The sequence below is a fragment of the Pelodiscus sinensis genome, chromosome 3, assembly GCF_052426305.1.
Source record: "Pelodiscus sinensis isolate ZL-2025 chromosome 3, ASM5242630v1, whole genome shotgun sequence".
In the NCBI taxonomy this organism is placed as follows: domain Eukaryota; kingdom Metazoa; phylum Chordata; order Testudines; family Trionychidae; genus Pelodiscus; species Pelodiscus sinensis.
The window spans coordinates 157043262-157051429 of NC_143054.1; positions in this window are offsets into that span (position 1 = coordinate 157043262).

Here is an 8168-nt window from a genome sequence, read left to right on the forward strand (position 1 = left end):
CCATGTAAGCACTGGTTTATTTAGCAGGTCTTCACTAGATTCACTAAATCAACACCCAATTAATTGATTGCCACAGCACTGATCCCAGCTCTAATAGAAACAAGTCCAAAGAGAGAAAACTAAGGTCAGAACTACTCTAAAAAGTTACACCTAGCTAGGTCACATAGGAAAGTAACAAAACCAAATCCTTGAGTAGTATAGCTGAACCAACCAACCCCTTGGGGTAGCTAGCACTCAGTCAACTGGAGAATTCTTCCGTCAACCTATCTAGTGTCTTGTGAGGAGGTGGATTTATGACAGCAATGGGAGAACCCCTCTCATCTCTGCAGTGAGTGGCTACACTGAAGCACAACTTCTACACTAATGCAGCTGTGCCTCTGTAAGATCTCTAGTGTAGCCACTCTAAACTGATAAGAACTCTCTTCCTCCTTAGAGATAGCTCTATCCACACGGGTGCTTAGATCAGTGTAACTTATATTGCTTAGGGAGTGGTTTATTCATATCTCTGAGTGACATAGGTTAGACTAAAAGTAGTGATATAGTAGACATGGCAACCATAAGATACTGCATAAATACTATCCCTTTATTGTTGCTTTTAAATACATATTATTATTTTGGTAAATTCTTATTGCATGTTGCAGAAAGACATAGCTTGTCCCAACAGAGATCAGTGAGCAATAATTTTTAGTGGGGGAGGGAAGGAGCACATCAGAAATTTGTGATGTGGTGAGGTCGTGGGCAGAAGGGACAGGGACAGGAGACTTCTCGTGCTCCCCTGCCCACAGGTCCTGATTGGTGTGAGGGGAACGTGTGAAGTCTTTGCCCCCTTCCCTATCCCCAAAGAGAATTAGAGCTGGTGGTTTCCGCTAGGTGCTGCGGTGGTAGGAGACTTTGCATGCTCCCCATTCTCCCAGGCTCCACAGGCCAGGGGCATGTGGTGGCTAGCAAGAACCACCAGCTGTTTTAAAACAGCTGGCGGTTCCCTCTGGTGCTGTGTGCGCCTGACAGGAGGAATAGACATCACATGCTCCCCGTCTCCAGGTTTCAGGGTGGCTGTGGCCCTGATCCACTGGCTTGGCTAGCCAGATCCAGCCCGTGGAGGTTGTCTTGCCCACCCCTGATCTAAATGGATAAGCAGAACAATGCAGATACAAATGCCCTTGGATGACCAGTGGAATTTTATCAGTGTGGTTTAGAAAATAAAAAGTACTGTGTGTGTAGCAGCACATACAAGTTAGAAGTGCTAACACTGGGGCTGGCAAGATTTTGCGCAAATACTTTTAATGGAAAAGTTTTTCCATTAAAAGTATTTGCGCAAGAGCACGTCTATACTGGCATGTGCCATTGTGCAAAAGATTTGCTTTTGCGCAAAAGCATCCGTGCCAGAGTAGATGCTCTCTTGCGCAAGAAATTAACTTGTCTGTCTACACTGGCCCTCTTGCACAAGAATACTTGCACAAGAGGGCTTATCCCTGAGCGGGAGTGTTGGAGTATTTGCGCAAGAACCACTGATTTTGTACAGTACAAAGTCAGTGTTCTTGAGCAAATACTCGCGGCCAGTGTAGACAGGCGGCAAAAATCTTGCCAGTCTAGACGCAGCCTGAGTGTATTTTATGGAGGGATTTGAATGAAGAGAGAATGGTAGCCTTTCCTGCCAGGCATAAAAGGGCAACCCTGGGTGAGGCACAACAATAGAAGTGGTGCAGGGGGGCTGATTGGCAGCGCATAGCCAGATGAAATGAGATCATTATGAAGACATTAACATTCACAATCAACTTCTTCTCAACTAGTTTAGGGCCTGTTCAATAAAGCCTTGGGTTGGACCTTTGACCTTGATGACCCCAATCTTTTGGGGGGCATTTAGGGTGAAGTTTGGTGACAGGCTCGATGTGGTAGTTTTCTTTCGGATTGTGGCCACTGCTCTGAGAAAGGTTGCTTAACTAATGATAATGGTGGAGCCAGAAGCAAAATACTGATGTACACATTCGTATAATTAATTTCAAATACTAAAAAGTGTCAGACATCAGTGCCATTTAAACTGACATAAGTAATTGTTACTACCCACTGATGAGCCCCATACAAGCAATATACTGTACACACAAGCATAACATTTCTGTCTGCCAAAATATTAACTTAATGATAAATTAATTTAGTAAAACTCATTAATTTCCAAAATATTGCTAATTTACCTGACAAGACGCTTCATTAGTTAAAAAATACTCATCTCAATTTCCACATTTACTCACTAGATGGCACTGTCTGATTGGAAATAAATATTTCTTAACAGACCATTTTAAATTTCCAAAACTGTAACCCTGTTCTGGTACAATGAATTAGTAAAAGAAAGATGCGAAACCCCAAGTTATAGTCATCAGATACTTTTTCACTGAATTTAATGAAAGAGTGATGAGAATTACATAATCTATTAAAATGACTGGGATGAGTAAAATGCAACAGACTCTTTCAGTCAAAAAAGTGGGAGACATCTAGGAAGATCTGAGAGCAGAGCCATCCCATCCATAGGGTGGTTGGAGGCAGCCATCCCAGGCCCCACACTTTGGGAAAATAAGGATGTTAAAATGTGGATAATCAGCTAATTGAGTAGTTGATGGAATTTCCATCAGCTACTGGATTAGTTGATAGGGAGGCGGGGCTTGCAACCCCTGCTGTGGCTCTGCAATTTAAATGCAGGAGGAGCTGGGCGGCAGTCCCTGCTCTTGTGGCCCCAGAAACTAACACCACTATGGCTAAGTCTATGTTGCATCCCTCTTGTGCAAAAGTCTATGCAAATAAAATGTGGATTAGCATATTGCCACACTTAATTTGCATAATTAATTAAGGACCATTTTTGCACAAGAGGCTTTTGCACAAAAAGGAGCCGTCTACACAGCCTCCCCCCACATTCACAGGGGTGGCAGGGGCTGGAGCAGCCCAGCAGTCTGCTTTGCTCCACTCCACTGCCCTCTTCAGGCCTACTGCACTCAGCTTCTCAGCAGTGGAGGGAAGCAGAGTGCCCCACCCCAGGGCGCTCCACTTTTCACTGCCAAAGAGAAGTTGAGCACAACGGGCTGAGAGAGCAGGTGCCGCACAGGGCTCCCACCCCTATGATGAATACGGGGGCAGGGAGAGCCACCTTTACTGCCGCCTACCCCCCTCCCCAGTAATCCCCAGCTTACGTGAGGGGCCGGAGCTGGGGGAGAGCAGGGGCTTGGGGGAAGAGGTGGAACAGGGGCAGGGCGGAGGTGGAGCAGGGGTTGGAACTGGCCCACACTCTCCTCAGGATGGCCCTGTCTGAGAATAACAGTGTCCCACTCTCTGGCTGTAATTAGCCAATTAAACATTGTTCTCATGATGTAATTGATCATCCTTCTGAGGAACTTTAGTGGGCACAATTTCTGCAGAACCAGACAGAACAGGAATTCTCCTTATTCACCTCAAATTAATTGAATTAATGGCTTTCTACATTCACTTGCTTATTGTAATATACCTCCACACTTTTCAAGTGTAGTTCCACCCCAAAAAGTGACAACATTAAAATGGCATTCTTTTCTGCAGCAATTCTCCTTCCTAGGCATATTCAAACTCTCATTTATTTAACTTGATGATTAATATGTCAAACACAAGTTATTCAGTTCAACAACAGACGTAACGGGTAAATTTAACAGCCTATTCAGGTCAGGCTATGATCTGGTGGTCCATTCTGGCCCTAAATTCAAGGCAAGACAAGGTGGGTGAGGTATATATTTTATTGGAACAACTTTTATTGCTGAGAGGGGCAAACTTTTGAGCTATAGTGAGTGATTATTCAGGTCTGGGAATATTGATGTTATGTCTACACTTGGCTGCTGCACTATACCTTATGTTAGCCAAATTTATATCACTCAGGTTATGTCTACACTACAGAGTTTTTGCAGAAAAACAGCTGTTTTTCCGCAAAAACTTATAGAGCATCCACACCGTAAGCGTGTTTTTGCACAAGTAAATCAAAAGATCAGAGGGGTTTTGGCGCAATTGGTAATCCTCATTCTATGAGGAAGAACGCCTTTTTGAACAAGAGCTCTTGTGCAAAAAGGCATGTGTGGACGGGGAAGAGGGTTTTTGTGGAAGAAGAGGGAAGAGGAAAAAGCACAAGTGCCCTGGTGGCCATTCTGTCCATAGCAATCACTACTTACTGAGAGAGCATCCAGGTTTCCTTTCACAAAAGCGCATTGCTTTTTCAATGCGCTTTTGCGCAAGTTTTCATGGAAGATCTATTCTGAGAAAAGTTTCTTGCGCAAAAAGCCTGCAGTCTAGATGTAGCTTCACTGATGTGAATGAAATCAACCCCCTGAGCAACATAACTTACCTGACATATGAACTACTATGGTCAGTGCTATTCTGGTGGTAGAGCTTCTCCCATTTGCCATACCTATTGCTCATTGGGGGTAGATAAATCAAGTTGATGGGAGAGCTCTCTCCCATTGGCTTAGGCCAGGGAAAGGCAATAGGGAATGGTGAGTGGGACACATGAGTGGCCCTCCTTCACTTCAGTAGGCTGCAACAGCCCGCAGCCCACTGGGTTTCCACCTGTGGCCTCATGGTCCCCCCTCAGCTGCCCCTTCCCCACGTGACTCTTGTGCACTGGGCACCAGAGCCCCACACGTAGGTAAGCATGGGAATTACATGATTTGCACTCCGGTCCTGCTCCTCTCTCTCTCTCCCTCCCTCTCGGAGCTGAAATGCTGCAAACAGCTGCGTAGTGTAGTGTAGTGTAGACCAGTATTTCTCAACCTTTTTTTATAAAGTACCTCTTAAAAAAAAAAGGATAAGTACCCCCAGTACCTACAGTTTTCAGACACTCAACATTTTTTTCTACCATTTAAAGACATTTGTTTAAACAATGTAATCGTAGCCAGGCAGGCAATGAAATTTTGGGGTGTAAAAAGTACAAAAATAATAAAGCGCTGTAAAACTTAAAACAAAAATTCAGTTTTCCCTAAATTTCAGTTGTGTTGTCGTACCCCCCAGACTTCTCTCAAGTACCCTAAGGGTACTCATACCACGGGTTGAGAAACACTGGTGTAGAAAAAGGCTTAGAGCAGCTACAAAGAGCTCACAGCAGCTGCATGATGCTGTGTAAACTATCTAGTGTAGCCAGGCCGCTGCTAAAATACAAGATGGAACAGGCAGCATATACACTAAGTACTTATGCTAAACTCCATTAACACCCAGGTAGTCTTACATTAATGGGCCACTTCAGCTTGAATAGTCCCTTAGCATATATGCTTAGCCAGACCCCTAGGATTGTATCTACATTACCATTTATGTTGCAAAGTGCATATTGCTCAAGATTGTGAAAAAAACAAATTTCACTGGTGTCAGGTGGTAGAGTGTACCTCGCTAGATGAGCACAGAGCAGCTACACAAGTGATCTTACAGCAGCACTATATCAGTCAGTGCTGTCCCTGGGGTGGGGGAGGCCCGGGGTAACCCCATTCTTTGCGCTAGGCCCCACCACACCCCTGGTCCACCCTCACTACACCTCTTCCTGCCCCTGCTTAGCTCTCTCCAACCACCATTGCTCCCTTCCTTGAATCTTCCTCCCCTACTCAATGTGACCTGGTGGATTACCAGGGAGACAAGCATGGGTCAGCAGCAAGTGTTGACCCCCCCATACTCACCAAGGTGGTGGGAACTGCACGAAGTGGAACGACCCAGCAGCCTGCTCTCTTCTGCCGCCTCTCTCTCAGCCAGGTTGCGCCACTTTACAACGGCAGCGGACAGTAGAGCAACCTGGCTCCAGCCCATTCTACTCCCCTGACCCTGCTTTCTGCCACTACAGTGAAGCAGAGCAACCTGGCTGAGAAATGGTGGAGCGGAGCAGGCTGCCACATTGCTTTGCTTCCCATGGCTCCTGCTGTCGCAGTGAATGTGAGGGAGCCTAACGGCTACTGCTGCCCCACACCAGGCCCCCAAGGTAATTCCCCAGGCCACCCTAGGTCTGCAAGCTAAATTCAATGTGGGGGGCTATCCCAGCCACAGAATAGTGGGAGCTGTCACCAGGGGGCCTCCCAAAGCTCGGGGCTGGGCCTTCTGTCCCCAGCTGTCCTATGGATGGGACAGCTCTGGCATCAGTACTAAGGATGTTAAAGTGTGATTATCTGGCTAATCATATGGTTGATACAATTTGGCAATAAGACGATAAGCTCCACTCTGCAGAGCCACAGCAGGGACAGCTCCAGGAGCCAACTCAAACCTGGACTGAGCAGTCCTGGCTCGTGCCAGCTCCAGAGCCACCTGCGCTGCAGCTCTGCATTTTAAGTGCAGGTGTATTCAAACTCTGATTATGCCACTGGGCTCTTACTACATTTAAATGCAGAAGTGCAGCAATCCGCGAAAGCTCAGTCCCAGCTCACACTGAGTCCAGCAGCCCCTGGTCACAGCAGCCAGCCCTGTCTGCAGCAAACAAAGGCTGCTGCCCATGGCTAGCCCTGGCTGCCATGAACAGGGGTTGCTTGGCGACAACAGCCCCTGTTCATGGGGGGGGGGGGGGCCCAGCTCCGGCTCCTGTCCCCGCCTTGTTGCCTCTCATAGACAGGCAGGGATAGTGGCAGGACCCGTGCTGAGGCGGCCATGGGGGTTGGTGGGACTGGGGTGCATCCCAACCCCTTGAGCCCCCGCACAGCAGTTGGCTGAAGCTCCGGCAGTCACCACGTGGCAGGCAGCTGCCAGTGTTTTAAGAACAGCTGCTCCGTTACACCGGCGGCAGGACCTGCATGGTGGGGAATGGGGAGGGAGAAGGGGCTCTGGCTGGCAGAGGGGGGGAAAGGGAGAGAGGGAAGGGGCACTGGCTGGTATGGCCGTAGCCTGGCCTCCCCAGTGGACGGGGGAAGAACTGGAATTGGCTACACTGTGCGACAGGGGGTTGACGAGCGCAGCCCCCTAGTATTTTTTAATTAAAAGAGTAAAATCTTAAAACAAACTTCTGTGAAATGAAACAGTTCCCACATAATGCCCACAGAATTGTCAGACTTGTTGAACAAGTTTAACTACAGAACTCACATTAGTAGGCCACAAAAGGCTGATAGCCCAGATATGATCTCAAGGGGTTCTTCTCCCTTCCAGAAGTGTGAAGTATCTACTCCATGTGGTGTACCAATTGGAGGGATGAGCTGCTGCAGCCATATGCAATGGTCAAGAAGGCTGATGTGGGTAGCCCAGCATGGTTCTCTCTCCTTCTCACAGGCGTGTGCAGAACATTTCATTAGAGTGTGCACCAAGGGAATTTTTTTTTAAAGGCGAACATTTATTGAATACTCAACCATAAAGGACATTATTTTTATTTATCAAACAAACTAAAAAAACTAAAACTTAACTAAACTTAATTTTTTTAAAATTAACAACTAAACTTGACTTAAAAGAGTGTATCATGCGATTAAATTAAAATTCAAAGCCACTTTTTTTTGAGACATTAGGTCCAACAGTGGTCCCCAACATGGTGCCCGCGGGCGCCCTGGCACCCGCCAGGCCATTTCTGTGCACCTGCCGAGTGATCGGAGCTGGCCCCGCCCCTGCCCCTGGGTGCACGGCAAAGGGGCGGTGCCAGCCCCGGGCGCGCAGCACATGGGCAGCCATGTCCCCAGGCACGCAGTGCATGGGCTGTGCCGGCCCCAGGCGTGCAGCGTATGGGCATCCCTGCTGCTGGGCATGCGGCACAGGAGCGGCGCCGGCCCCAGGCATGCAGCGCCTGGGCTGTTCCAGCTCCGGGCGCACGGCATATTGGAAGCCCCACCCTGGGCGTGCGGCACAGGAGCGGTGCCGGCCCCAGGAGTGCGGCACATGGGTGGCCCTGCCCCCGGGAGCATGCAGGGCCCCACCCCCAGGTGCTTGGCGCGCGAGTGGCTCCACCCTCGGGCACCTGGCAGCCCCAAAAGGTTGGGGACCACTGCGACGTGCCTCGGCACACGTGGCACACTCCCTGCGCACGCCTATGCTCCTCCTGATGCTACCTCAGCCCCTCAGGATGGAGCAGTTCCTGCATCATGTGGAGTCCCCAAAAGGGTAGACTATTGGGGCCATGAACCATGCCAGCATAGTTATTGGTGGAGTGGTCACAGGAAGCCCAGCCTGTTTCTCTCCCCCCTAACACAACCCTAACAACAACTCCTCTAATAACTCCCTGCTGTTCC